A 26,987-nucleotide genomic window follows, 5' to 3' on the forward strand; every position below is an offset into this window, starting at 1 on the left:
CTCTTCTGGTATAGGGCTCGCGTTTGGGTTGATCTCTCCACCCTCCCTATACCTTTAGGTGGGCACACCTCCCCCCCTCCTGGATCTTTTATTATTTCCTTCCTTCACTTAAGACCGTGATATTCCCTCCCTCTTATTTGTGGGGTACTTCCCTTTTTTTTTTTTTGAAGTTCCTCCTTCTCCTTGGACGTCTTATAGTCTCGTCCTCTGTCGTTTCTCCTGACGTGTAGAGGGCCCCTCCTCTGGTTCATCGACATTAAGCTCTTCCTCTGGTTGAGTTCTTGTTTCTCCTGGGTCCAGACCCATCTTCTCCAAGAGTTTCTTTGCTTCGGCTGGGTTCCTTGCTGTGAGTCTTCTGCCTTCTTTATAGATTACAATAGTGGCTGGGTAAGCCCATGTAAACAATATCTTGTTCTGAAAGAGTTTATCTGCAAATGGCTTCATTTGTCTTTTTTCTTCCAGTGTCTCACTGCAAAAGTCTTGTCTCACATACACCCTTTTACCTTTAAATTCCAGTCCCCTCTTCTTCTTCAAAGCCAGAAAGACTTGCTGCTGCACTTTTTCTCTTGTGAATTTAACTATCACTGGTCTCGGGTCTCCTCCTGATCTTCTAGATCTAAGTCTATGAACTCTCTCAACCTGGTCAGCATTAATCATAACACCTGTTTGCTGTTCTGAAAGCCAATTTATTATCCCATCTTCCAAGTGTCGTGAGTCAATGTCTTCTGAAATACCATGAATGATAAGGTTTGCCCTTCTTGCTCTGTCGGAGAGGCTCTTAATCTGTTCCTTTAAATAAACTATTTCCTTCTTATTTGTTGACGCTGCCTTATCTGCTTTGTTGGCCAGCTGCCTAATATCTTGCAGATCCTTGTTTATCTGACTAATTTCATTTTTAATTTCAGCAACAGTCTCCTCTATTTTGTTCTGAGAATGCATCATTAAAGCTTGGAACTGTGCTATCTGTTCGGAAAGCTGTTTCACTATAGTGGCAGCCATTTTAACGGTGCTAATCACTGCCCCCGGTTCTTATCTGTTTTGCCAAAATACTCCCTTTTTCTCAGTACTAGCTCTCTTCTGAGCACGCCTTTAACTTCTTTGACTCTCTAGCTTCACTGCCAAATATTATGACCCCAAAAACTTCAATATTTACTTATCTTTCGGTCCTAATCTCTTTTCTTGTCCGGAGAGGGGCGAGCCGAGGCTGCTTATCTTCAGAGCGTGCGCATTCCACCTCCCAGAACTTTGCTTCCTTTCTCCTATCTGCGGTGGCCCATTTGACCTCCCCAAAATGCTGTTTATGGGGAACGGGGAGTGCTCAGAAACAGCATGAGAGAGAGATAAAAATCGCCCCACTCCTTCTGGATTGTTTTGTCTGGACGCAGTCTGCCATGATGGACGCTACCTTACGACCTGAGAGCGTGGGATATAAACATTTTAGTGCGATGGTCTGTGGCTCAGTGGCAGAACATCTGCTTGGCATCTAGAACAGGGGTGTCCAACATGCACCCTGAGGGCCAAATCAGGCTCCTGGAGGGCTCCTATCAGGCCCCCAAGCAACTGGCTGTCGTCTGCTTCCTTCTCCCTCTCTCTTGCTTCCTTCTGCATCACAGCTTGCTTTGCCGGGCTTGCTCAATCACAAAGGAGCTGCAGAGCAAAGCCTCTCTTCCTTCTATTGCCTGAGGCTCCTCCCTTGGGGAGGAGAGATAGCTTGCTTTGCTAGGCTTTCTCAATCACACAGCAGAGCTACTGAGCCAAGCCTCTCTTCCTTCTATTGGCTGAGGCTCCTCCCCTTCCTGGTCCCCTGGGGAAAGAAGAAAAGAGCCAGGACTTCCTTTGCCCAATTCCCTGGATCCAATGGGACGTACAAAGAGAGCACCTTTTAAGACAAATGAGTGCTAATGTTCTAATTGTGTTTTATATTTTAAAAAAACTTTGTGTTTATCTGTGCCCTTAATAAAGTTTCTATCTCTGCTACCTGGCATTACATTACCTGGCAAGGGTGTGACAAGCATCATTGAACTCCAAAGGGAGTTTTCACCATCACATTTAAAGGGACCGCATAACTTTTAAATGCCTTCTTTCCATCGGAAATAATGAAGGATAGGGGCACCTCCTCTTGGGGCTCATAGGATTGGACCCCCTAGTCCAATCTTTTTGAAACTTGGGGGGTACTTTGGGGAGAGGCACTGGATGCTATACTGAAAATTTGGTGCCTCTACCTCAAAAAGCAGCCCCCCCCCCGAGCCCCAGATACCCGCGGATCAATTCTCCATTATTTTCCATGGGAATAAGTTTCCATAGGGAATAATAGAGTTCCCAACAGACATTTCCCTCAGAGTCGACAATACTGGCATTTTGAACCAAGGGTCTGACTCAGTATAAAGCAGCTAAATGTGTAATAACAATCCTAGACATATATTTAAAACGCCCTGCTAGTTCAGGTCCTACTCCCTAGATTGGGTGGCCAAACTTGCTTAACGTAAGAGCCACATAGAATCAGGGGTTGTTTCGTAGAAAAATAGGTGGTGGAGCTCATCCAGGGCTTGTTATGCAGCTGCACCTACTATTCAATGGACAAGGAGGTGGAACTCTCAGGAGGAGGAGGAGGAACTCTCAGAAAGGTTTAGGAGCTGTCGTGAGCTCCCACTGAATCTGACCCCTGCACAGAATAAATGTGAAATGTTTGAGAGCTGCAAGATATGGACATCAGATGTTTGAGAGAGGAGGGAGGGAGAGGTGGGGAGAAAGCCACTTTAAATGCATTCTTCCCAGCTGCTGGCGGGAGAAGCGATTTAAATAGAAATGCCTGTAAGGACCGTCACCGTGCCTTCCCCCTTCCCCTCCCTTTTCCAAAAATGAGCGCTTTCTCCAAGGGTTAAAGAGAGAGAGAGCGAGCTGCAGTCATAGAGAGGCACATAGTAGGGGGGGCAGCGGAGGGAGGGACTCATTTCCTCTTCCGCCCCTTGCAAAAAAGCCCTTTTGAATCGGCCCGATTTCTGCTTGAACTGCTCGGAAGGAATTTGGTGAGTTTCAAAAGCCTTGGGGAGGGGGGAATATGGGGTTGGGGGGCTGCAATGCAAGACCCAAAGCAGAGAGCAAAAGGGGGGGAGATATGGGGTTGGGGGGCTGCAATGCAAGACCCAAAGCAGAGAGCAAAAGGGGGGGAGATATGGGGTTGGGGGGCTGCAATGCAAGACCCAAAGCAGAGAACAAAAGGGGGGGAGATATGGGGTTGGGGGGCTGCAATGCAAGACCCAAAGCAGAGAGCAAAAGGGGGGGAGATATGGGGTTGGGGGGCTGCAATGCAAGACCCAAAGCAGAGAGCAAAAGGGGGGGAGATATGGGGTTGGGGGGCTGCAATGCAAGACCCAAAGCAGAGAACAAAAGGGGGGGAGATATGGGGTTGGGGGGCTGCAATGCAAGACCCAAAGCAGAGAGCAAAAGGGGGGGAGATATGGGGTTGGGGGGCTGCAATGCAAGACCCAAAGCAGAGAGCAAAAGGGGGGGAGATATGGAGTTGGGGGGCTGCAATGCAAGACCCAAAGCAGAGAACAAAAGGGGGGGAGATATGGGGTTGGGGGGCTGCAATGCAAGACCCAAAGCAGAGAGCAAAGGGGGGGGGAGATATGGGGTTGGGGGGCTGCAATGCAAGACCCAAAGCAGAGAGCAAAGGGGGGGGGAGATATGGAGTTGGGGGGCTGCAATGCAAGACCCAAAGCAGAGAGCAAAGGGGGGGGAGATATGGGGTTGGGGGGCTGCAATGTAAGACCCAAAGCAGAGAACAAAAGGGGGGGAGATATGGGGTTGGGGGGCTGCAATGTAAGACCCAAAGCAGAGAGCAAAAGGGGGGGAGATATGGGGTTGGGGGGCTGCAATGCAAGACCCAAAGCAGAGAGCAAAAGGGGGGGAGATATGGGGTTGGGGGGCTGCAATGTAAGACCCAAAGCAGAGAGCAAAAGGGGGGGAGATATGGGGTTGGGGGGCTGCAATGCAAGACCCAAAGCAGAGAGCAAAAGGGGGGGAGATATGGGGTTGGGGGGCTGCAATGCAAGACCCAAAGCAGAGAGCAAAAGGGGGGGAGATATGGGGTTGGGGGGCTGCAATGTAAGACCCAAAGCAGAGAGCAAAAGGGGGGGAGATATGGGGTTGGGGGGCTGCAATGTAAGACCCAAAGCAGAGAGCAAAAGGGGGGGAGATATGGGGTTGGGGGGCTGCAATGCAAGACCCAAAGCAGAGAACAAAAGGGGGGGAGATATGGGGTTGGGGGGCTGCAATGCAAGACCCAAAGCAGAGAGCAAAGGGGGGGGGGAGATATGGGGTTGGGGGGCTGCAATGCAAGACCCAAAGCAGAGAGCAAAGGGGGGGTATGGGGTTGGGGGGCTGCAATGCAAGACCCAAAGCAGAGAGCAAAGGGGGGGATATGGGGTTGGGGGGCTGCAATGCAAGACCCAAAGCAGAGAGCAAAGGGGGGGGGTATGGGGTTGGGGGGCTGCAATGCAAGACCCAAAGCAGAGAGCAAAGGGGGGTATATGGGGTTGGGGGCTGCAATGCAAGACCCAAAGCAGAGAGCAAAGGGGGGTATATGGGGTTGGGGGGCTGCAATGCAAGACCCAAAGCAGAGAGCAAAGGGGGGTATATGGGGTTGGGGGCTGCAATGCAAGACCCAAAGCAGAGAGCAAAGGGGGGTATATGGGGTTGGGGGGCTGCAATGCAAGACCCAAAGCAGAGAGCAAAAGGGGGGGAGATATGGGGTTGGGGGCTGCAATGCAAGACCCAAAGCAGAGAGCAAAGGAGGGAGAGATATGGGGTTGGGGGCTGCAATGCAAGACCCAAAGCAGAGAGCAAGGAGGGGGGGACATAGCAGAGGGATGAAAGAAAGGTCCCACTCTCCAGTTTCTTCCTTGCCAGACTGCCCCCCCCTCCAACCACTCCTGCCCCACCGAGAGACGCTTGTCCCCTTTGCGCAGAGCCATGAGGTTCCTGCAGCAGACTGGAACGTAGGATCCCAACGCGGCACCTTAGGAGAGCGGAGGGAGTTCAAGCTGGCACCCGGAGGCACATTTAGGAAGGAGTTCGGGGGCTGAGAGTGAGATTTGGGGTGGGGGAAGAAGGAGTGGGGGGCTGAGGGGGAGATTTGGAATGGGGGAAGAAGGAGTGAGGGGCTAAGGGGGAGATTTGGAATGGGGGAAGAAGGAGTGAGGGGCTGAGGGGGAAATTTGGGGTGGGGGAAGAAGGAGTGCTGGGCTGAGGGGGAGATTCTGGGGGGCATGTGCGGAATAGCTGAAGAAAAGGATGGGGAAGAGGGGGTTAAGGGGGCACAGGGACTGTGTCTCTGGACCCTCAGAAGACCCACCCCCTAAAACAGAATCTAAATAATGCAGGGGGCGGGGGTATTTTCCGAGGTAATCAGCTCTCCACCTTACGGGTGATTTGCTTTGGGAAGATTGTTTTTCAGGTTTCCCCACAGCATCCCACAGCACTTAGGCGTCTCTTGGAGTTTCCCCCTGGCTTTTCTTGCAGTCTTGCCCAAAGCTGCTTTGGGATGATGGTGGAGTTGAATCTTGCAAGCAAAGGTGGAGAGATGGCCATTTCTGTTTCCCCTGCCCCAGTATCAGCTCTTTATCCTTCCCTGGGTATGGGGTGTGTGGAGAAACGCCATTTTAGGCCTGTGCTTGTCTGGGAGTTGGCTAGGAGTCTTCTTAAACTCTAGGCAAGACTTTGGCGCAGAGTGTTAAAGCTGCAGTACTGCAGTCCTAAGCTCTGCTCACAACCTGAGTTCAATTCCTGGCGGAAGCTGGGTTTTCAGGTAGCCAGCTCGAGGTCGACTCAGCCTTCCATCCTTCTGAGGTCGGTCAAATGAGTACCCAGCTTGCTGGGGGGGAAGCGTAGATGACTGGGGAAGGCAATGGCAAGCCATCCCCTAAAAAGTCTGCCGTGAAAACGTGAAAGCAACGTCACCCCAGAGTCGGAAATGACTGGTTGCTTGCACAGGGGACCTTTCCTTTCCTATATGTTACTATATACCTTAGGTTTCTAGATCCAATTCTGTTCAGCTGTTCAGTGTAGTGGTTAAGTGCATGGACTCTTATCTGGGAGAACCGGGTTTGATTCCCCACTCCTCCACCTGCACCTGCTGGAATGGCCTTGGGTGAGCCATAGCTCTCACAGGAGTTGTCCTTGAAAGGGCAGCTGCTGTGAGAGCCCTCTCAGCCCCACCCACCTCACAGGGTGTCTGTTGTTGGGGGAGAAGATATAGGAGACCGTAAGCCGCTCTGAGTCTCTGATTCAGAGGGAAGGGTGGAGTATAAATCTGCAGTCTTCTCCTTCAGTATGGCAGGCTGCTCAGGTGGTGTAACGGTTTGCCGTCTTCTGAATGATTTGTCATCTGAAATAACTGAAAAGGTTGCTTTATTTTTGAGTCTGGCAATCAAGGATCGATTGTCCAGTGTATAGCTGCGTATGTCAGTCAGTCAGTCAGTCAGTTTATTGCGGCTCTAGGCCAATCAACAACAACAACACAACACATCAATAACAGTACAACACAACACCAAGCTAAAATATGACATAACAATATAATAACTATGTACAACCATCAAAATAGTAATAAAATTATCTGATAAAGGCAACACTTAACTAAGGGCAGCTGCGTATGGCTGTTTTTGTTATTGCTGTATCTGTTCATCTGTTTGTTTGTAATCTGATATATGCCAGTAAAGGCTTTTGCGTTTTGAGTTTGAATTGTGCCCTAAATCCAATTTGGAGAGAGGTTTGCTACAGGGACTGGCAGAGAAGATGTGCGTGGAGCAAAACGGGTTTCTCACTCTCCTTCTTTCTCTCTCTCCCAGGCAGGAAGAAAGAAGAAGAACTGCAGATTTATACCCCGCCCTTCTCTCCGAATCAGAGACTCAGAGCGGCTTACAATCTCCTATATCGGAAGGACAGCCTGGATGCCTCCTCCCCCAACTCCTCCGTGTGCTGAAGGGAAAAGAGCCATCATGCAGCCAAATCCGGTATGGAGGGGAATCGCTGGGGAGACATGTGGGAGACAGTAGAGATGCCAGTTTGGTGTAGTGGTTGAGTGCACGGACTCTTATCTGGGAGAACCAGGTTTGATTCCCCACTCCTCCACTTGCACCTGCTAGAATGGCCTTGGGCCAGCCCTAGCTCTCATAGGAGTTGTCATTGAAAGGTCAGCTTCTGTGAGAGCTCTCTCAGCCCCACCCACCTCACAGGGTATCTCTTGTGTGTGGAGAGGGGGAAGGTAAAGGAGATTGTGACCACTCTGAGATGCAGAGTATAGAGTGGGATATAAATCCAATATCTTCTTCCAATATCCTCTGCTGTAATGCTCAGAGAATTTGGCTCCTTCTCATTGATTTTGGTGCTCCCCACTGGGAAGGCAGAAAAACGGTCAACCCCCTGTCTAGGCTGCTTTCTGCAGAGAAGCAGAACAATAAGGCCCTTACTTACTGCTGGAATGGCCTTGGGTCAGCCATAGCTCTTGAAAGGGCAGCTTCTGTCAGAGCTCCCTCAGCCCCACCTACCTCACAGGGTGTTTGTTGTGGGTGAGGAAGATAAAGGAGATTGTGAGCTGCTCTGAGACTCTGAGATTTGGAGTGGAGGAAGACCGCAGATTTATACCCCACCCTTCTCTCCGAGTCAGAGTCTTAGAGCGGCTTACAATCTCCTTCCCCTACAACAGACACCCTGCGAGGTTGGTAGGACTGAGAGAGCTCTCCCAGAAGCTGCCCTCTCACGGACAACTCCTACGAGAGCTCTGGCTGACCCAAGGCCATTCCAGCAGGTGCAAGTGGAGGAGTGGCGAATCAAACCCGGTTCTCCCAGATAAGAGTCCACACACTTAACCATTACACCAGACTGGGATATAAATCCAATATGCTCCTCCTCCTCTCTTCTTTCTTCTCCTTCTCATTTGACCCAACTCTGTTAATAATACTACATCCCCCACAGAAAACTGTTTGGTCCTTTTTCACATGGACATCCCTGGCTTTTTCCTCACAAGGCTGCTCGCCCACTGCGGCTGAGGACTGCCTCTCTGCTTCAGAAATTCTCCCAAGGAGGGCTCTGGTGTGGTGGGGGGAGGAGATATCCCCATGGGGCTCTTCTTGCCAGCTCTTCATGCTGCTTTTCTGCCATGAATGGACTCCCTCTGTTTTTGACTTCCCCTCGTGGACCAGCTTTCCAGTGATGCAAAGAAATGTTTCCTTCTGTTCCTTCCAGGCTGGGGTGTCCTTCGAAGAGGTAGCCGTGGATTTCACCCCGGGGGAGTGGACCCTTCTGCGCCCGGCCCAAAGAGCTCTGTACAAGGAAGTCATGCTGGAGAATTATGGGAATTTGGCCTCTCTGGGTGAGAATCTTTTTCGCCTTCTTGCAGTGAGGCATGTCAATAAGGGGTGGGATTCTAGCAGGAGCTCTTTTGCGTATTAGGCCACACACCCCTGATGTAGCCAATCCTCCGAGAGCTTACAAAAGAGAGCCTTGTAAGCTCTCTGAGGATTGGCTACATCAGGGAAGGGGGTGGCCTAATATGCAAAGGAGCCCCTGCTAGAATTCCACCCCTGAGGAAGCCCTTAAGGAGGAAGGACATAATCCAGCTGTTTGCCCTGCTTCCTTCTGCGATCCTCCCTCTGATGTGGGGAGGGTCCTGTGCTCTCCTTGCAGAGAGGGAATCCCCGCCTGGCACTTCTGGGCCTGAGCCCAGTGAGAGGGCATCGGAAGAGGTGCCCGGAGAGGCCTGGTCTGGAGATGGTGGGGCGGTCTAAGTGGGAGCTGGGGTGGCCAAGTCCAATTCAAGAAATATCTGGGGACTTTGGGGGTGGAGCCAGGAGACTTTGGGGGTGGGTGTGACAAGTACGATTGAACTCCAAAGGGAGCTCTGGCCATCGCATTTAAAGGAATTGCACACCTTCCCTCCGTTGGAAATAATGAAGGATAGGGGCTTCTTCTTTTGGGGCTCATAGAATTGGACCCCATGGTCCAATTTTTTTGAAACTTGGAGGGCATTTTGAGGAGATGCATCAGATGCTATGCTGAAAATGTTGTGCCTCTACCTTAAAAAAAAAGACTTTCCAGAGCCGCAGATATTTACGGATCAATTCTCCATTATACCCTATGGCAGGGGTGGCCAACGGTAGCTCTCCAGATGGTTTTTTTTGCCTACAACTCCCATCAGCCCCAGCCATTGGCCATGCTGGCTTGGGCTGATGGGAGTTGTAGGCAAAAAAAAACATCTGGAGATCTAATGTTGGCCACCCCTGCCCTATGGGAATCAGTCTCCATAGGGAATAATGGAATGCCTGGCTGTGGGTGTATATGTGTGCATGGCCGCATATCCATGCTCCTACAGAATCTCAGGATAACAAAAGGTTGGTGAGCAGCGTTCCCTCTGATTTAGCTAGAGCTAGTTCACAGATTTTTGTAGCCTCCAGCTGACGTGGTTTTGTCTTAGCTCAGGAAGAATGACCCCAGAGCACAATAATTTGATTGTTGTTAGCCGCCCTGAGCCTGCTTCGGCGGGGAGGGTGGGATATAAATGCGAGGGAGAAAGAGAGAGAGAAAGAAAGAAAGAAAGAAAGAAAGAAAGAAAGAAAGAAAGAAAGAAAGAAAGAAAGAAAGAAAGAAAGAAAGAAAGAAAGAAAGAAAGAGAAAGAAAGAAAGACCCCAGAGCACAATAATTTATGCAGTAGCTCACAACTTTAAGGCCAATAACTCACAACTCAAAGGCCAATAGCTCATGAAGTAGTATTTTTGCTCACAAGACTCTACCGCTTAGAAGGGAACATTGGGGGTGAGTCATGATCCCATATACCGGGGGTGGCCAAACTTGTTTAACGTACGAGCCACATAGAATAAGCATCAGATGTTTGAGAGCAGGAAGGAAGGCAAATCGAGAGGGAGAGGTGGAAAGAAAGCAACTTTTTACTTTGAATGCCTTTTCCAAGCCGCCGGCTGGCTTGGCTTGGCAAAGTGATTTAAAGAGACAAATGCCTTTTCCAAGCTGACTGATGGGACGGTGGGGGCTTTGAGAGCTGCACAAGATGTGTGAAAGAGCCACAGTTTGGCCATCCCTCCAATATACTGTTCTCTATCCTATCCCTCTTACTTGCCTGTTGTGTTTTCTAAGAGGGACAGTCAGTTTGGCTTGAATGGCCTTGGGTCATCTCTTGCAGAGTTGTCATTCTGTCAGAGCTCTCTCAGCCCCACCTACCTCACAGGGTGTTTGTTGTGGGTGAGGAAGATAAAGGAGATTGTGAGCCGCTCTGAGATTCGGAGTGGAAGAAGACCACAGATTTATCCCCCGCCCTTCTCTCTGAGTCAGAGTCTCAGAGTGGCTTACAATCTCTTTTATCTCCTTCCCCCACAACAGCCATGTCAATCCGTCTATAGCAGTGGAAAAGACCAAGAATCCCACAATTTTTGCGGCAGAAGAGGCGTTTTTGTGAGTCAGTGTGAGCAGAAGAAGTGAGCAGAGACTCAAGAAAGCTCATCCCCTGCCACATATATTGTTAGCCTTCAAGGTGCTACAGGTCTCTTGCCCTTTTCTACTAGTTTGGAATTGTTAGATTTCGGAACCTTGGGTAATAATCCTGTTATTGGCAGATACGAACCCTGAAATAACCCACTCAGCGGCAAAATACCTGTCAATAGTGCTTTCTTCAAAACATTCCTGAAACCGTCCTCATCAATATTATGCACTATAAATTTATATATAACATTTTTTAATTCCAAGGGGCTTTATGAATTTTATAACAATGCGATGTATTTTTTTTAACTTGATTTTTAAACTGTTGTGGAATTTTGTTTCTGTAAATTTCCTCTGTTTGCCGTTTTGTTCAATGTCATGTTTATTATTGCTGAGCTTAAGACCATTGGTCAGAGAAGCTAACAAATAAAGGAAAGGAATTGTTGGATTTATTGGCATGCAGAAGAGGTTTAATTTTGTGGGTTCCCCCCCTGATAAACAGATCCTCGGATTCCCAAACCTGACCTCATATCCCGAGTGGAAGAAGAGGAAGGGCTGTTTCTCCTGGGCTCTGATGAAGAGGAGGGATCGGCAGGTAGGGGCTGAATGTCTCTCTGTCTTGCGACTGTGTGTTACTTGTGCTTCCTTCCAAGGGCTGGGGAATGGGAGGAACGGTGGCTCAGTGGTAGATCATCTGCTTGGGAAGCAGAAGGTCCCAGGTTCAATCCCTGGCATCTCCAACTAAAAAGGGTCCAGGCAAATAGGCGTGAAAAACCTCAGCTTGAGACCCTGGAGAGCCGCTGCCAGTCTGAGTAGACAATACTGACTTTGATGGACCGAGGGTCTAATTCAGTAGAAGGCAGCTTCATATGTTCATATGAATGTCTGTAGCCTCGTTTATCCTCACCGCTTCTCTGAAAAGAACTTGGATGAATTGTGGATGCTGAAATGGCATTTGTAGACCTTCAGCCCTGGACAAGAGGCAGTTTCCTTCTGCCTCCTCTTACGGTCCTGATGCTAAGCCTAGCTATAAAATACAAGAAAAGCCTCAGGGTAACAATCCAGAAAACATTGTTAGTCACTAGGTGCTACTGGACTGAAAATTAGGTATTTATTTAATTTGTGGATTGCCCAATCCCTGCCGTTGCAGGTTTCTGGGAGATTTACAGCATTATCAAAACAATTTCAATACGGCTTAAGATGCATTTCAAAGTCTACAAGAGAGAGAGCCTTCTCGATCGCTGCTCCCTATTGGTGGAATCAGCTGCCGGAAGAAGTTAGGGCCTTGCGGGACCCCACCCAGTTCCACGAGGCCTGTAAGACGACACTGTTCTGGCTAGCCTTCAGATAGGGGAGCAGAGAGTGACATTTTACACTCTGAACGCCTTCTGAAATGTTATATTGTAAGCTGATATTAGCACCAGATTGTGTTTAACTCTTTTACTTGTCCATTTTAAATTATAGTGTCATGTATGTGAACTGTACTAATTTTATTGGTTGTGAGCTGCCCTAACCCAGCTTCGGCAGGGAGGACAGGATATAAATCAAATAAACTAAACCAAGGGTGGCCAACAGTAGCTCTACAGATGTTTTTTGCCTACAACTCCCATCAGCCCCAGCCAGCATGGCCAAGAAGGCTTCTGGGAGAGCTCTCTCAGTCCTACCAACCTCGCAGGGTGTCTGTTGTGGGGGAAGGAGATTGTAAGCCGCTCTGAGACTCTGACTCAGAGTAAGGGCAGGGTATAAATCTGCAGTCTTCTTCCACTCCAAATCTCAGAGTCTCAGCGCGGCTCACAATCTCCTTTATCTTCCTCACCCACAACAAACACCCTGTGAGGTAGGTGGGACTGAGAGAGCTCTGATAGAAGGACAGCTCTGCAAGAGCTATGGCTTACCCAAGGCCATTCCAGTAGTAAGTAAGGGCCTTAATGTCCTGCTTTTCTGCAGAAATCAGCCTAGGCAGGGAGGTGACCGTTTTTCTGCCTTCCTAGTGGGAAGCACCAAAATCAATGAGAAGGAGCCCAATTCTCTGAACATTACAACAGAAGACATTGGAAGAAGCATTTAACTAGAACTAAAGCATTTAAGCATTAAAACAGATGGTGGATAGTGTTTTCCTCTTGAGTGCAGACGCTTGCTAGTTGGTGGGCAGGAGGGGATGTTACAGTCATATGTAGAAAATCTCATATGATCACACTGTCTGTCCATTTCTTTCGGCAGAAGACGTGAGGCGGCAGTGAATGAAGAAGAACAGCTATTGATGGGCAAAGAGGATACATGTTCAGATGTGAAAGAGGAGTGCGAATATTTGGATGTACCAAAAAAAGAAGAGGAGGAGGGAAGACACCCACCTAAAGAGAGGAATAATTCCGGTCTTTTACAAGGGGATAACTCCCTACAGCAAAATATATGTCAAGGAAACAACAGGAATGAGTGCACTGCAAGCAAGGAGAGTTTCACTGAAATGTCAAGGATGTCCAAAAGAAAGAAAATATATAAATGCTTGGAGTGTGGAAAAGTTTCAGGCAGAAATCACACCTTACCTCCCATCAAAGAATTCACACGGGGGAGAAACCATACAAATGCCTGGAGTGTGGGAATAGCTTCTGTCAGAGTTCCGGTCTTAATGCCCATCAAAGAATTCACACCAGGGAGAAACCATATGAGTGCCTGGAGTGTGGAAAAGTCTTCAGAAACAGTTCAGCCCGTAATGTTCATCAGAAGATTCACACAGGGGAGAAACCATACAAATGCCTGGAGTGTGGGAAAAGCTTCAGTCAGAGTTCCACTCTTACTTTTCATGAAAGCATTCACACAGGGGTAAAACCATATGAATGCCCAGAATGTGGGAAAAGCTTCAGTCAGAGAAACGTACTTAATAATCATAGAAAAATTCACATAGAGGAGAAACCGTACAAATGCCTGGAGTGTAGGAAAAGCTTCAGGCAGAGTTCCAGTCTTACTTTACATGAAAGCATTCACACAGGGGTGAAACCACATGAATGCCCAGAATGTGGGAAAAGCTTCAGTCGGAGAAACACACTTAATTCCCATAGAAGAATTCACACAGGTGAGAAACCATACAAATGCCTGGTGTGTGGACAGTGCCTTAAAAGCAAAGGAGGCCTTACTTCCCATCAAAGAATTCACACTGGGGAGAAACCATACAAATGCCTCGAGTGTGGAAAAACTTCCGTCAGAGTTCCAGTCTTACTGCCCATCAAAGAATTCACACCAGGGAGAAACCATATGAGTGCCTGGAGTGTGGAAAAGTCTTCAGAAACAGTTCAGCCCGTAATGTTCATCAGAAGATTCACACAGGGGAGAAACCATACAAATGCCTGGAGTGTGGGAAGAGCTATATTTTGCATTCATACCTTACTTCCCATCAAAAGACTCACACAGGGGAGAAACCATATGAATGCCTGGAGTGTGGAATAGGCTTTAGATGCCGTTCCAAACTTAATTTACATCAGAGAATTCACACAGGGGAGAAACCATACAAATGCCTTGAATGTGGGAAAAACTTCAGAAGGAGTGGGCACCTTACTGCTCATCAAAAAATTCACAGAGGTGAGAAGCCAAATAAATGCCTAGAGTGTGGGAAATGCTTCACTAGCAGTTCCAACCTTACTTCCCATCAAAGAATTCACACTGGGGAGAAACCATATAAATGCCTGGAGTGTGAAAAAACCTTCACTCAGAGTTCTCACCTTCGTATTCATCAGAAAATTCATACAGGGGAGAAACCATATAAATGTCTGGAGTGTGGGAAAAGCTTCAGATACAGTTCCAATTATATTTCCCATCGAAGAATTCACACAGGGGAGAGGCCATATAAATGCCTGGAGTGTGGGAAAAAATTCAAGGATAGTACCACCCTTAATGTTCATCAGGAAATTCACAGAGGGGAGAAAGCATTTAAATGTCTGGTGTGTGGGAAAAGCTTCAGTCACAGCTCAACCCTTCGTGTTCATGAGAAAATGCATACAGGGGAGAAACTATACAAAAACCTGAAACATTGAAAAAGCTTCAGTTGGAGTCACAGCTGTACTTCCTATCAAAGAATTCATGCAGGAGAGAAACTATATAAATTCTGTTGTGTGGGGAAAGGTTCAGTTCAAGTTCATACCTTAGTTTCCATCAGACAATTCAATCAGAAGTTTAAGGATTGAAACCGAGTTGAATAGTAAGGTGTTTACGAGGCAGAACTAAACAATATATGCTTATAATGGTGAAATGTTAGAAATGAATGAAAAAATGGTAGAACACAAGCTAAAAAGTGTATGTAATTTGTGATAAAGTAAGATCTGTTCGACAACTCTGACTGATAAAATGCAGCTATATAACAGATGAATATGAATGTTCAGCTATTTTTCTCTTCTGTTTTTGCTCACCAAATTTGACACTCAAGTAAAAATGTAGCGATGTAGAATTTCCATCTCTCCTTTTTTTCTTTGTTTTTTTGTCCGTGAAAAGTAAAAAGTATATTAAAAAAAAGAAAATTCACACACAGAAATCATAAATGCCTGAAGTGTGTAGAGAACTTCTGTAAGATTAAGAAGCCTATATCAAAAAACTCACGTAGGAGAGAAACCATATAAATACTTGAAGTGTGGGCAAAGCTTCAGTCAGATTTGCAGTCTTACTTCTCATCAAAGAATTCACACAGGCCAGAAATTATATCAATGCCTGGAGTGTAGGAAAAGGTTCAGTCACAATTTTACCCTTCATGTTCATCAGAAAATTCACGAGGGGAGAAACCATACAAATGCCTCGAGTGTGAGTATAGCCTCAGTCAAAGTGTTGTACTTCCAGTGAAGAATTCACATAGGGGAGAATCCATCATTGCCTGGAGTTTGGAAAAAGCTTGGTGGTGTTGTCCAGTCATTGGCAGCTTTGGAAACAAATTATATCAAAAATTACACAATTTACAGGTTTAGCGGTTCCATGTTCTCCACTAATACTACTTTTGGGGCCAAATTTGTGGTTTCTAAACTCAGGCAAGATTTAATTTCTGTAATTTTTACTGCAGCTGAATATACATTGCTGTTCAGTGGCGGTCATTCTCTCGCCTTCAATTTCCTACTGGATAAAATTACTGAATATAAAGTAAGATGGATAGATACTCGGACTCATTCATACCTACGCCAAAAGTGGGTGGTGGTTGTTCAGTCGCTCAGTCGAGTCCAACTTTTTGCGACCCATGGACCAAGTCACGCCATGCCTCCTGTCTTCCACCATCCTCTGAAGTCTACGCAAATTCATGTTTGTTACATCAATAATGCAGTCCAGCCATCTCATCTTTTGCATCCCCTTCTTTTGTCTTCTGCCTTTCCAGCATCAGGGTCTTCTCCAGGGGGTGCTCCCTTCTCATTTGGTGGCCAAAGTATTTGAGCTTCAGCATCTGACCTTCCAGTGAACAGTCTGGGTTGATCTCCCTTAGGACTGACTGATTTGATCTTCTTGCAGTCAAAGGGACTCTCAAGATTCTTCTCCAGCACCACAGCTCAAAAGCATCTATTCTTCTGCACTCATCTTTTGCCATCCCTTCTTCTTTTGCCTTCTGTCTTTCCCAGCACCAGGATCTTTTGAATAAAGAATTACTTTCTGCAAAAAGAAAGAGAATGAGAAAAGGCTTCAGTAAGCATTCCAGTCTTCCTGTTCCACACAACCTGTGGGCAAATGTGTCCACTGCCTAATTAAGGAACACACGTAGGAGTCTTGGGTGGGAATAACTGAAATAATGAAGTTTATTTATCAGTAAATGGCAGAACTGAATGACATGGGAAGATGACCCTCTGAAATCTGATCAGCTCTCCAAGAATTGATCATTGACACCAGTTTTTGTATCCTTTGACTGCATAGGCAACGTAGTACAAATAATTCATAATTGGCTCAACAAAGCCATACCACTTGATGTGCCAATTTCTTATTGGATAATTTCTGTCACTCAGGACATAAGAACATAAGAGAAGCCATGTTGGATCAGGCCAATGGCCCATCCAGTCCAACACTGTGTCACACAGTGGCCGAAGTGCCATCAGGAGGTCCACCAGTGGGGCTAGAAGCCATCCACTGTTGCCCCACCCCCCAAGCACCAAGAAGACAGAGCATCACTGCCCCAGACAGAGAGTTCCAACAATACGCTGTGGCTAATAGCCACTGATGGACCTCTGCTCCATATACTCATCCAATCGTAATTTCATTGAATGTCCACGAGTTCTCATATTGTGAGAAAGGGAGAAAAGGACTTCTTTCTCTACTTTCTCTATCCCGTGTATAATCTCATAAACCTCTATCATGTCACTCCACAGTCAACATTTCTCCAAGCTTCATAATTGGCTCAACAAAACCATAAGCATGTGTGGCACAAAATGTAATGCAGGTAGCAGAGACATAAACGTTGTAAAAGATGCAAACACAAATATAGAATCATAGAGTTGGAAGGGACTTCCAGGGTCATCTAGTCCAATCTCTTGCACAATGCAGGAAATGCACAATTACAGTCTCCCCCCCCCACCCCTGCACACATGCCCTTTCCCTTTTTTTTGCTTTGAATATAAACATGCTTAAAATATTCTCTTGCAATATTTTGTTGCTGATGCCCCCGTGCTGCCCGGAGCGAGGAGTTTTAAAAACTGAACTGGAGTGTTCTCTACAAAACTATGTTCTTCCCAGAAAAACAGCTACAACTTCTAACAGGCCGTGCAATAATAGCAAGTTTTAGTGGTCAGTGTGAGCCTACTATTTGGGAGGTTTAGGTTCAAAATCCCAGTCTATCAAATGAAATGTGCTGGATAAACTTGGTCTGAGCATACATTCTCAGCCTAATGTCCACCTCAGTGGCTTGCTTTGCACACACACAGACCCCCGGTAGCAAGGATAGGGGGAGGCAGACTCACTTGCACCCAGGACAACAGCATAAGAGCCAAAAACACGCCCACAGTAGCAAGGCACGGAAAAGCTTGCACCTTGAAGAGCATTGGGGAAAGTCCAGAAAAGGGCAACTAGAATGTTTAAACGTTTGGAACACTTTCCCTATGAAGAAAGGTTAAAACGCTTGGGGCTCTTTAGCTTGGAGAAACGTCGACTGCAGGGTGACATGATAGAGGTTTACAAGATAATGCATGGGATGGGGAAAGCAGAGAAAGAAGTCCTTTTCTCCCTTTCTCACAATACAAGAACTTGTGGGCATTCAATGAAATTGCTGAGCAGTCAGGTTAAAACAGATAAAAGGAAGTCCTTCACCCAAAGGGTGATTAGCACATGGAATTCACTGCCACAGGATGGTGGTGGCGGCTACAAGCATAGCCAGCTTCAAAAGGGGTTTAGATAAAAACATGGAGCAGAGGTCCATCAGTGGCTATTAGCCACAGTGTGTATATGTGTGTGTTTGTGTGTGTGTACACACACACACATATATTGGCCACTGTTTGACACAGAGTGTTGGACTGGATGGGCCGTTGGCCTGATCCAACATGGCTTCTCTTATGTTCTTAAGAAAACTTCAGAGGTTTAAGGTGCAACTTGGCTTCAATCACACAAGACGAAGGGCGGGAGAGGGAAAGAGGAAGCAGACCCAACTCCCGTCTTCGTTGTCTTTTTCTTTTTTTAGCACAGTGGTTCATTGATACGTAAACTGATATTTTGGTCAACAAGCTAATAAAAATCCAGGGAGAGAATCGCCCAGCTCCTATCTTGAAACAAGTCCCTCATTTTTAGGTGCAACAGGACTCAAACTCGGCTTCAATCACACAAAGATGCAGGGGTGGGGAGGGGAGAGAGAAGAAGAAGATGATATTGGATTTAAATCCTGCCCTAAACTCTGAATCTCAGAGTGGTTACAATCTCTACCTTCCGTCCCCCCCACAACAGACACCCTGTGAGGTGGGTGGGGCTGGAGAGGGCTCTCACAGCAGCTGCCCTTTCAAGGACAACCTCTGCCAGAGCTATGGCTGACCCAAGGCTATTCCAGCAGGTGCAAGTGGAGGAGTGGGAATCAACCGGTTCTCCCAGATTAGAGTTCACACACTTAACCGCTACACCAAACTGGCTCTCACTTTGTCGGTTTTTAGGTGTAACTGGACTCAAACTTGGCTTCAAGCACATAAAGATGTAATCAGGGTAATCAGAAAGCGGGTGGGGGGGGGAATGCCTGCTGGCACACCATTATTCCTTTGGAGATCGACTCCATAGGGTATAATGGAGAATTAATCCGTGGGTATCTGGGGGAGCCTGTTTTTTGAGGCAGAGACACCAATCTTGGAGCATAGGATCCAATGCCTCTCCTCAAAAGACCCAGTTTCAAAAGGATTGGATCTGGGGGTCCAATTCTGTGAGCCCCAAAATAAGGTGCCCCTATCCTTCATGATTTCCAATGGAGGGGAGGCATTTAAAAGGAGCGTGGTCCCTTTAAACGTGATGGCTGGAACTCTATTTGAAATTCAATTATGCTTGTCACAACCTTGCTCCTGGCTCCACCCCCAAGGTCTCCTGGTTCCACCCCAAGGTTTCCTGGCTCCACCCCAAGGTTTCCTGGCTCCACCCCCAAGGTCTCCTGGCTCCATCCCCAAGGTCTCCTGGCTCCACCCCCAAGGTCTCCTGGCTCCACCCCAAGGTCTCCTGGCTCCACCCCAAGGTCTCCTGGCTCCACCCCCAAGGTCTCCTGGCTCCACCCCCAAGGACTCCTGGCTCCACCCCCAAGGACTCCTGGCTTCACCCCAAGGTCTCCTGGCTCCACCCCCAAAGTCCCCAGATATTTCTTGAATTGGATTTGGCAACTCTAGCGAAGTCCTCCCAAGGCTTGGGCGGCCTCTGCAAAGTTGGGGTGGGGGGCGTGACATCATCAGCGCGCGCGCAAAGCGTGCATGATTTCATTTAGTGCAGAGGGGGGCCGAGAGGTGGCATCCAGTCTGGGGCGCTGGAAAGTGTAGCGCCAGGCCTGGTTCTGCCCCTAACCATTTCTCCTAATCTAGCAGATTACAATCTGCACCATTTAGATAGATCCAAGTATGCAGCCGTGTTGGCCTGAAGGAGTAGAACAAAATAAAAGTCCAGTGGCACCTTTTAAGACCAACTGAGTTTTATTCAAAATGTAAGCTTTCGTGTGCATGCATGCTTCTTCACGCGTCTGAAGAAGCGCGCAGGCGCACAAAAGCTGAATAAAACTCAGTTGGTCTTAAAGGTGCAATCGGAAAGGAAAAGGAAAGGTCCCCTGTGCGAGCACCAGTCGTTTCCAACTCTGGGGTGACGTCGCATCACGACGTTTTCACGGCAGACTTTTGACGGGGTGGTTTGCCATTGCCTTCCCCAGTCATCTGCACTTTCCCCCCAGCAGGCTGGGGACTCATTTGACCGACCTCAGAAGGATGGAAGGCCGAGTCAACCTCAAGCTGGCGACCTGAAAACCCAGCTTCCGCCAGGGATCAAACTCAGGTTGTGTAAGCAGAGCTTAGAACTGCAGTACTGCAGCTTTGACACTCTGCGGCATCACGACATTTTCATGGCAGACTTCTTTATGGGGTGGTTTGCCCTTGCCTTCTCCAGTCATTTACACTTTCCCCCCAGCAAGATGGGGAATCATTTGACCGACCTCGGAAAGATGGAAGGCTGACTCAACCTGGAGCTGGCTACTGCAATAGGCTGCTATTTTAATCTGCACCATTGGTACCTCTGCATCCTGTGTTCCTTTTTTGCAACACCCCCTCACCCACCCTCTAATGGGGATATAAAGGCCGAGAAAACGCCATTCTGAATCAAGCCACTGGGAGGGACGGTGGCTCAGTGGTAGAGCATCTGCTTGGGAAGCAGAAGGTCCCAGGTTCAATCCCTGGCATCTCCAAAAAAGGGTCCAGGCAAATAGGCGTGAAAAGCTCAGCTTGAGACCCTGGAGAGCCGCTGCCAGTCTGAGAAGACAGTACTGACTTTGATGGACCAAGGGTCTGATTCAGTATAAGGCAGCTTCGTATGTTTATATGTTCATAAATGTGACAAAGTGAACCTTAGCTCCAGAAAACCTTGTTAATTGCGAGGTGCTCCTGAACTCAAGATTATGTATTTATTTAATTTGTGGATCGTCCGGTCCCTGCTGTTGCAGGGTTCTGGGCGATTTACAGGATTATCAAAACAATTTCAATACAACATACGGTTCAGAGCATTTAAACATGAAAACAGATGGTGAATTATAATTTCCTCTTGGTTGCAGACTGCTTGCTAGTTGGTGGGCAGAAGGGAGGTTAGGGGAAGTGAGGATAAAGAGTCATATGTGGAAAGTCTCTATGATCACGCCAACTGTCCATTTCTTTCCGCAGAAGATGTGAGGCAGTCATTGAACGGAGCAGAAGAAGAGCTATTGATGGAAAAAGAGGATACATATTCAGATGTGAAAGAGGAGTTTGAATATTTGGATGCACCAAAGAAATAAGAGGAGGAAGGAAGACACCCACCTAAAGAGAGGAATAATTCCAGTCTTTTACAAGGGGATAACTCTCTACAGCAAAAAATATGTCAAGGAAACAACAGAAATGAATGCACTGCAAGCAGGGATAGTTTCACGGAAATGTCAAGGATGTCAAAAAGAAAAAAAAAGATATAAATGCCTGGAGTGTGGAAAAAGTTTCAGGCAGAAATCACACCTTATTTCCCATCAAAGAATTCACACAGGGGAGAAACCATACAAATGCCTGGAGTGTGGGAAAAGTTTAAGTTCTCGCTCAATGCTTAGGGCCCATCAGAGAATTCACACAGGGGAGAAGCCATATAAATGTATGGAGTGTGGAAAAAGCTTTAGTCGCAGTTCATACCTTAATGTCCATCATAAAATTCACACAGGGGAGAAACCATACAAATGCCTGGAGTGTGGGAAAAGCTTCCATCAGAGTTCCAGTCTTACGGCCCATCAAAGAATTCACACCAAGGAGAAACCATATGAATGCCTGGAGTGTGGAAAAGTCTTCAGAAACAGTTCAGCCCGTAGTGTCCATCAGAAAATTCATACAAATGCCTGGAGTGTGGGAAATGGTTTTGTCAAAGGACATCCCTTACTTCCCACCAAAGAATACACACAGGGGAGAAACCATACAAATGCCTGGAGTGTGGGGAAAACTTCCGTCAGAGTTGTCAACTTCATATTCATCAGAAAATTCACACAGGGGACAAATCATATAAATGCCTGGAGTGTGGGAAAAGCTTTGGTTACGGATCATACTTTAACACCCATCAGGAAATTCACAAAGGGAAGAAGCCATATAAATGCTTGGAGTGTGGGAAAAGTTTCAGACACAGTTCCATATGTACTTCCCATCAAAGAATTCACACAGGGGAGAAACCATATAAATGCCTGGAGTGTGGGAAAAGCTTCAGATGCAGTTCCAAACTTACTACCCATCAAAGAATTCACACAGGGGAGAAACCATACAAATGCCTGGAGTGTGAAAAAACTTCAGTCGGAGTTCTTATCTTCAAGTTCATCATAAAATTCATACAGGGGAGAAGCCACATAAATGCCTGGAGTGTGGGAAAAGCTTCATTTAGTAAATACTTTATTTCCCATCAAAGAATTCACACAGGGGTTAAACCATACAAATGCCTAGTGTGTGGGAAAAGCTGGGGGTGGGGGGTGGGTGGGCTCCCTCTGGGTATCCTACCCCCCCAGGGAAAGTGTATGCGCAATACATAGCCTCTCCTCTCCCGGTGTAGTGAACGCCGCGTGGTCACTGTCTGGCTATGCCTGGCAGATGGTCACTGCAATGGCCTCTCCTGCATTACTGCATCCGTAGCAACACCTTCTCGCTGGTCCCCCCGTTTTTCACAGAGTTTGCTACGTCATGGTGCGACCGAATTGTCCGGCGGTATAACCGGATGGGCAGGCTGGGCCCACCAACCTCGCCAGCCTAAGAGAAGGAAAACTCTAACATCAAACCCGGGCAGATACAGCTCGTTAATGTAACACCTACCACCTGGAGGACTCGCTGCCGGCGTCCCGGCTTACTGGGCCATGGCAGATGACCCCCAGGTGAAAGGGTGGAGCCAGTACCGCGCACACTGCGCTTCACCTAAAAAATTCCTCTGCGCAGGCCTGAAGGGCATATCCACATACACAACCCACAACGCATCAAGTCCTGCAGCGATGGGCAAGGGGCGAAACGGCAGGTGGAAGGTGTCACTGGAAGCCGCAGTCCCGATCCTGCATGTAGGCGGTTCAGGATATTGGTCGCCTGATGCTAACCTGGAGACTAAAGCATTTTTCGGCAGCACCCTGAACGACCAAGCAGCCTTATCTAGGGACAGCACTGCTTGCTCCACACGGACAGGGGCCTAGAAAAGGTGGCCTAAACAAAGCTCGTCTCCTCCCCCCCAGTTGGCTAGCCGCGGTCAACGGGCATCCTTACTTGCGGTCAAAAAATAACAACAAAGAAAAGGCATGCACCTGCCTCACAAAGTGTGCAAAGACTAAAGCTTGCGTGTTGGAACATCAGAACCATGCTTGACACAGTAGACAGTGGTCGCCCTGAACGACGCTCTGCTCTAATTGCCCACGAACTTCTCAGGTTGAATATCGACATAGCAGCTCTCAGTGAGGTCCGTTTCCCTGAGGAAGGTAGTCTTCAAGAACACGGTGCTGGCTATACCCTCTACTGGTCAGGTAAGTCAAAGGCTGAGAGCCGCCTTTCTGGCGTTGGCTTCATGGTCAGGAACTCCATTGCCTCCAAACTCGAAAACCTGCCAACAGGTCACTCAGATCGCATCATGTCCATGCGCCTCCCACTTCAAAACAAGCAGCATGCAACACTCTTCAGTGTGTATGCCCCAACCCTTCAAGCAGATCCTGCAGAAAAGAACAAGTTCTATGCTGATCTACGCAACCTCGTACGGAAGACCCCTACAGAGGACAAGGTGATCATCCTTGGCGACTTCAATGCCAGAGTAGGTAAAGACTCGGAAGCCTGGAAAGGAGTACTTGGCAAACACGGCATTGGCAACTGCAATGACAACGGGCGCCTCCTGCTAGAATTCTGCATGGAGCACCAGCTCACCATCACCAACACTATCTTCCAGCAGAAGAACAGTCTGAAGACAACCTGGATGCACCCACGGTCCAAGCACTGGCACCTTATCGACTACATTCTGGTGCGCCAGAGAGACCTTCGAGATGTCTTACACACCCGAGTAATGCCCAGTGCAGAATGTCATACGGATCATCGTCTTGTACGCTGCAATCTCCGTCTTCACTTTAAACCCACACCCAGGAGAGGAGGTATCCCTCGGAGGAAGTTTCAGGTTGGCAGTCTCCAGTCAGCCAAAGTTAAAGCTGCCTTCCAGGCAAAACTCCAGTCAAGAATTGAGGACCCCAGTTGCCCCACAGACCCTTCTCCAGAAGCACTCTGGGAACACCTAAAAACTACCGTCCTGCAGATCTCTGAAGAAGTCCTTGGGTTCTCCACAAGGAAGAACAAGGACTGGTTTGATGAGAACAATCAAGAGATCCAAGATTTACTGGCGAAAAAGAGATCTGCCTACCAAGCACATCTTGCTCAGCCCTCCTGTCCTGGGAAAAAAGCAACCTTTCGCGCTGCATGTAGCAACCTCCAGCGCAAGCTTCGAGACATTCAGAACGATTGGTGGACCAAGCTTGCAGAGAGAACCCAGCTGTGTGCAGACACTGGTGATTTAAGAGGGTTCTACGAAGCCCTGAAGGCAGTATATGGTCCATCATATCAGGCTCAGAGTCCCTTGCGTAGTGCAGACGGCCAAGTGCTCCTCACAGACAAGGCATCCATACTGAACCGGTGGTCGGAGTATTTTCAGGTTCTCTTCAGTGCCAACCGTGTAGTTCAAGATTCAGCAATCCACCTCACCCCACTTCAACCAGTGAAAACAGAGTTGGATGAGATCCCCACCCTAGAAGAGACTGTTAAAGCCATCAAGCAACTGAAAAGTGGCAAGGCAGCAGGAGTTGATGGAATTCCACCAGAGATCTGGAAGCATGGGGGCACAGTACTACATAGCTCACTTCACAAAGTACTTGTCACCTGCTGGGAACAAGGCAAATTACCACAGGACTTTCGTGATGCAATCATCATCACCCTATACAAGAACAAAGGGGAAAAGTCAGACTGCTCTAACTACCGGGGGATAACCCTGCTCTCCATCGCAGGCAAAATCCTTGCCAGAATACTCCTGAACAGACTGGTGCCCACCATTGCAGAAGAACTCCTCCCAGAGAGCCAGTGCGGCTTCAGAGCTAACAGGAGCACCACCGACATGGTATTTGTTCTCAGGCAGCTCCAAGAGAAATGCAGGGAACAGAACAAGGCTCTGTATGTGACTTTTGTCGACCTTACCAAAGCTTTCGATACCGTTAGCAGGAAAGGCCTGTGGCAAATCTTGGAACGTTTAGGATGTCCCCCAAGGTTCCTCAGCATGATCATCCAGCTACACGAAGACCAGCGAGGCCAAGTCAGACACTGCAACGACCTCTCGGAGCCCTTCCCAATAGGCACAGGTGTAAAGCAAGGCTGCGTTCTCGCGCCAACTCTCTTTACTATCTTCTTTAGCATGATGCTTCAAAGAGCCACAGTAGATCTAGATGATGACGATGGTGTCTACATCCGCTATCGCACCGATGGCAGCCTGTTCAACCTGAGGCGACTAAAGGCCCACTCCAAGACAATGGAAAAACTCATCCGAGAGCTACTGTTTGCTGATGATGCTGCACTCGTCTCCCACTCGGTATCAGCTCTGCAGCATATGACGTCCTGCTTTGCAGAGGCTGCCAAGCTATTAGGCCTAGAAGTTAGTCTGAAGAAGACAGAAGTTCTCCACCAGCCTGCACCCCAGGAAGATTATCACCCTCCCTGCGTCACTGTGGGTGAATCAGTTCTGAAGACAGTCCAGCAGTTCAGCTAACTGGGGTGCATCATCTCCTCAGATGCCAAGATCGACAAGGAGATTGACAACAGGCTGGCAAAGGCAAACCATGCATTTGGCCGACTGCACAAAAGAGTGTGGAGCAACAAGCATCTGAAAAAAGGCACAAAGATCAATGTTTACCAAGCGGTTGTGATGACAACCCTCATCTACGGCTCCGAATCGTGGGTTTTATACCGTCATCACCTGCGACTCCTCGAGCGCTTTCATCAGCGCTGCCTTCGCACCATCCTCAACATCCACTGGAGTGACTTTGTGACCAACACTGAAGTCCTCAAGCGGGCGGAGGTTACCAGCATTGAGGCACTGCTGCTGAAGACGCAGCTGCGCTGGGCAGGGCATATTTCTAGGATGGAAAACCACCACCTTCCCAAGATTGCCCTGTATGGCGAACTCTCCACCGGCCATCGAAGTAGAGGGGCACCAAAGAAGAGGTACAAGGACTCCTTGAAGAAATCCCTTGGCACCTGTCGCATCAACCATCACCAGTGGTCTGACCTAGCCTCAGATCGCAAAGCATGGAGGCACACCATCCACCAGGCTGTCTCTTCCTTTGAGAACGCACGCATAGCTGGTCTTGAGGACAAAAGGAGATTGAGGAAGAATCGCGCTGCTACGGCACCAACCCTAAATCAGACTTTTCCCTGCAGCCACTGTGGCCGGACCTGCCTGTCCCGCATTGGTCTTGTCAGCCACCAGCGAGCCTGCAGCAGACGTGGACTATTGCACCCTTCTTAAATCTTCGTTCGCGAAGCCAAGCCGAGAGGGAAAAGCTTCAGTAAGCGTTACAGTCTTACTTCACATCAAAGAATTCACACAGGGGAGAAACCATACAAATGTCTGGAGTGTGGGAAAAGCTTCAGATGGAGAAAAACACTTAATTATCATAGAAGTATTCACACAGGGGAGAAACCGTACAAATGCCTGGAGTGTGGAAAAAGCTTCCGTCAGAGTTCTCACCTTCGTACTCATCAGAAAATTCATACAAGGGACAAACCATATTAATGCCTGGAGTGTGGGGAAAGCTTTGGTTACAGATGATACTCTAACACCCATCCAAAAATCCACACAGGGAAGAAACCATACAAATGCCTGGAGTGTTGGTAACGCTTCAGTCAAAGTGATAGTTGTTCTTCCCCTTGAAGAATTCACGCAGGGGAGAAACCACAATTTCCTAGAGTGTGGAAGAAGCTTCAGTGAGAATTCCAGTCTTACTTCCTGTTCCACACAACCTGTTCCACACAACCTGTGGAACTGCCCAGTTAAGGAACACACGGAGCAGTCCTGTGATAGGAATAACTAATATGGTTATTAATAAAAGTCAGAGCTGAACAGCAAGGGAGGGACGGTGGCTCGATGGTAGAGCATCTGCTTGGTAAGCAGAAGATCCCAGGTTCAATCCCTGGCATCTCCAACTGAAAAGGGTCCAGGCAACAAATAAAAAGTTTGATGGAAAATTATATTAAATCTGAAGGAATAAGACGTGAACAAACAGAAATGGAAAAGGTTCTGCTTGGAGATAATGAAAAATTAATATCGAATATAAGTTATTGTTGAAATGGTCTACAGA

The 26,987-nt window shown here is 47.8% G+C and overlaps 1 protein-coding gene and 1 pseudogene across 1 annotated transcript in view; one reads left to right on the plus strand and one right to left on the minus strand.

Annotated features, from left to right (window-relative positions):
- LOC132570937 (zinc finger protein 420-like) overlaps positions 1-14,991 on the plus strand; it is a 33,484-nt pseudogene extending 18,493 nt beyond the window's left edge.
- The window catches only part of LOC132571714 (zinc finger protein 91-like), a 250,554-nt gene that overhangs the window by 87,429 nt on the left and 136,138 nt on the right, over positions 1-26,987 (minus strand). The gene's annotated exons all lie outside the window — the stretch shown is intronic.

Source organism: Heteronotia binoei, chromosome 5, assembly GCF_032191835.1.
Source record: "Heteronotia binoei isolate CCM8104 ecotype False Entrance Well chromosome 5, APGP_CSIRO_Hbin_v1, whole genome shotgun sequence".
Lineage (NCBI taxonomy): Eukaryota > Metazoa > Chordata > Lepidosauria > Squamata > Gekkonidae > Heteronotia > Heteronotia binoei.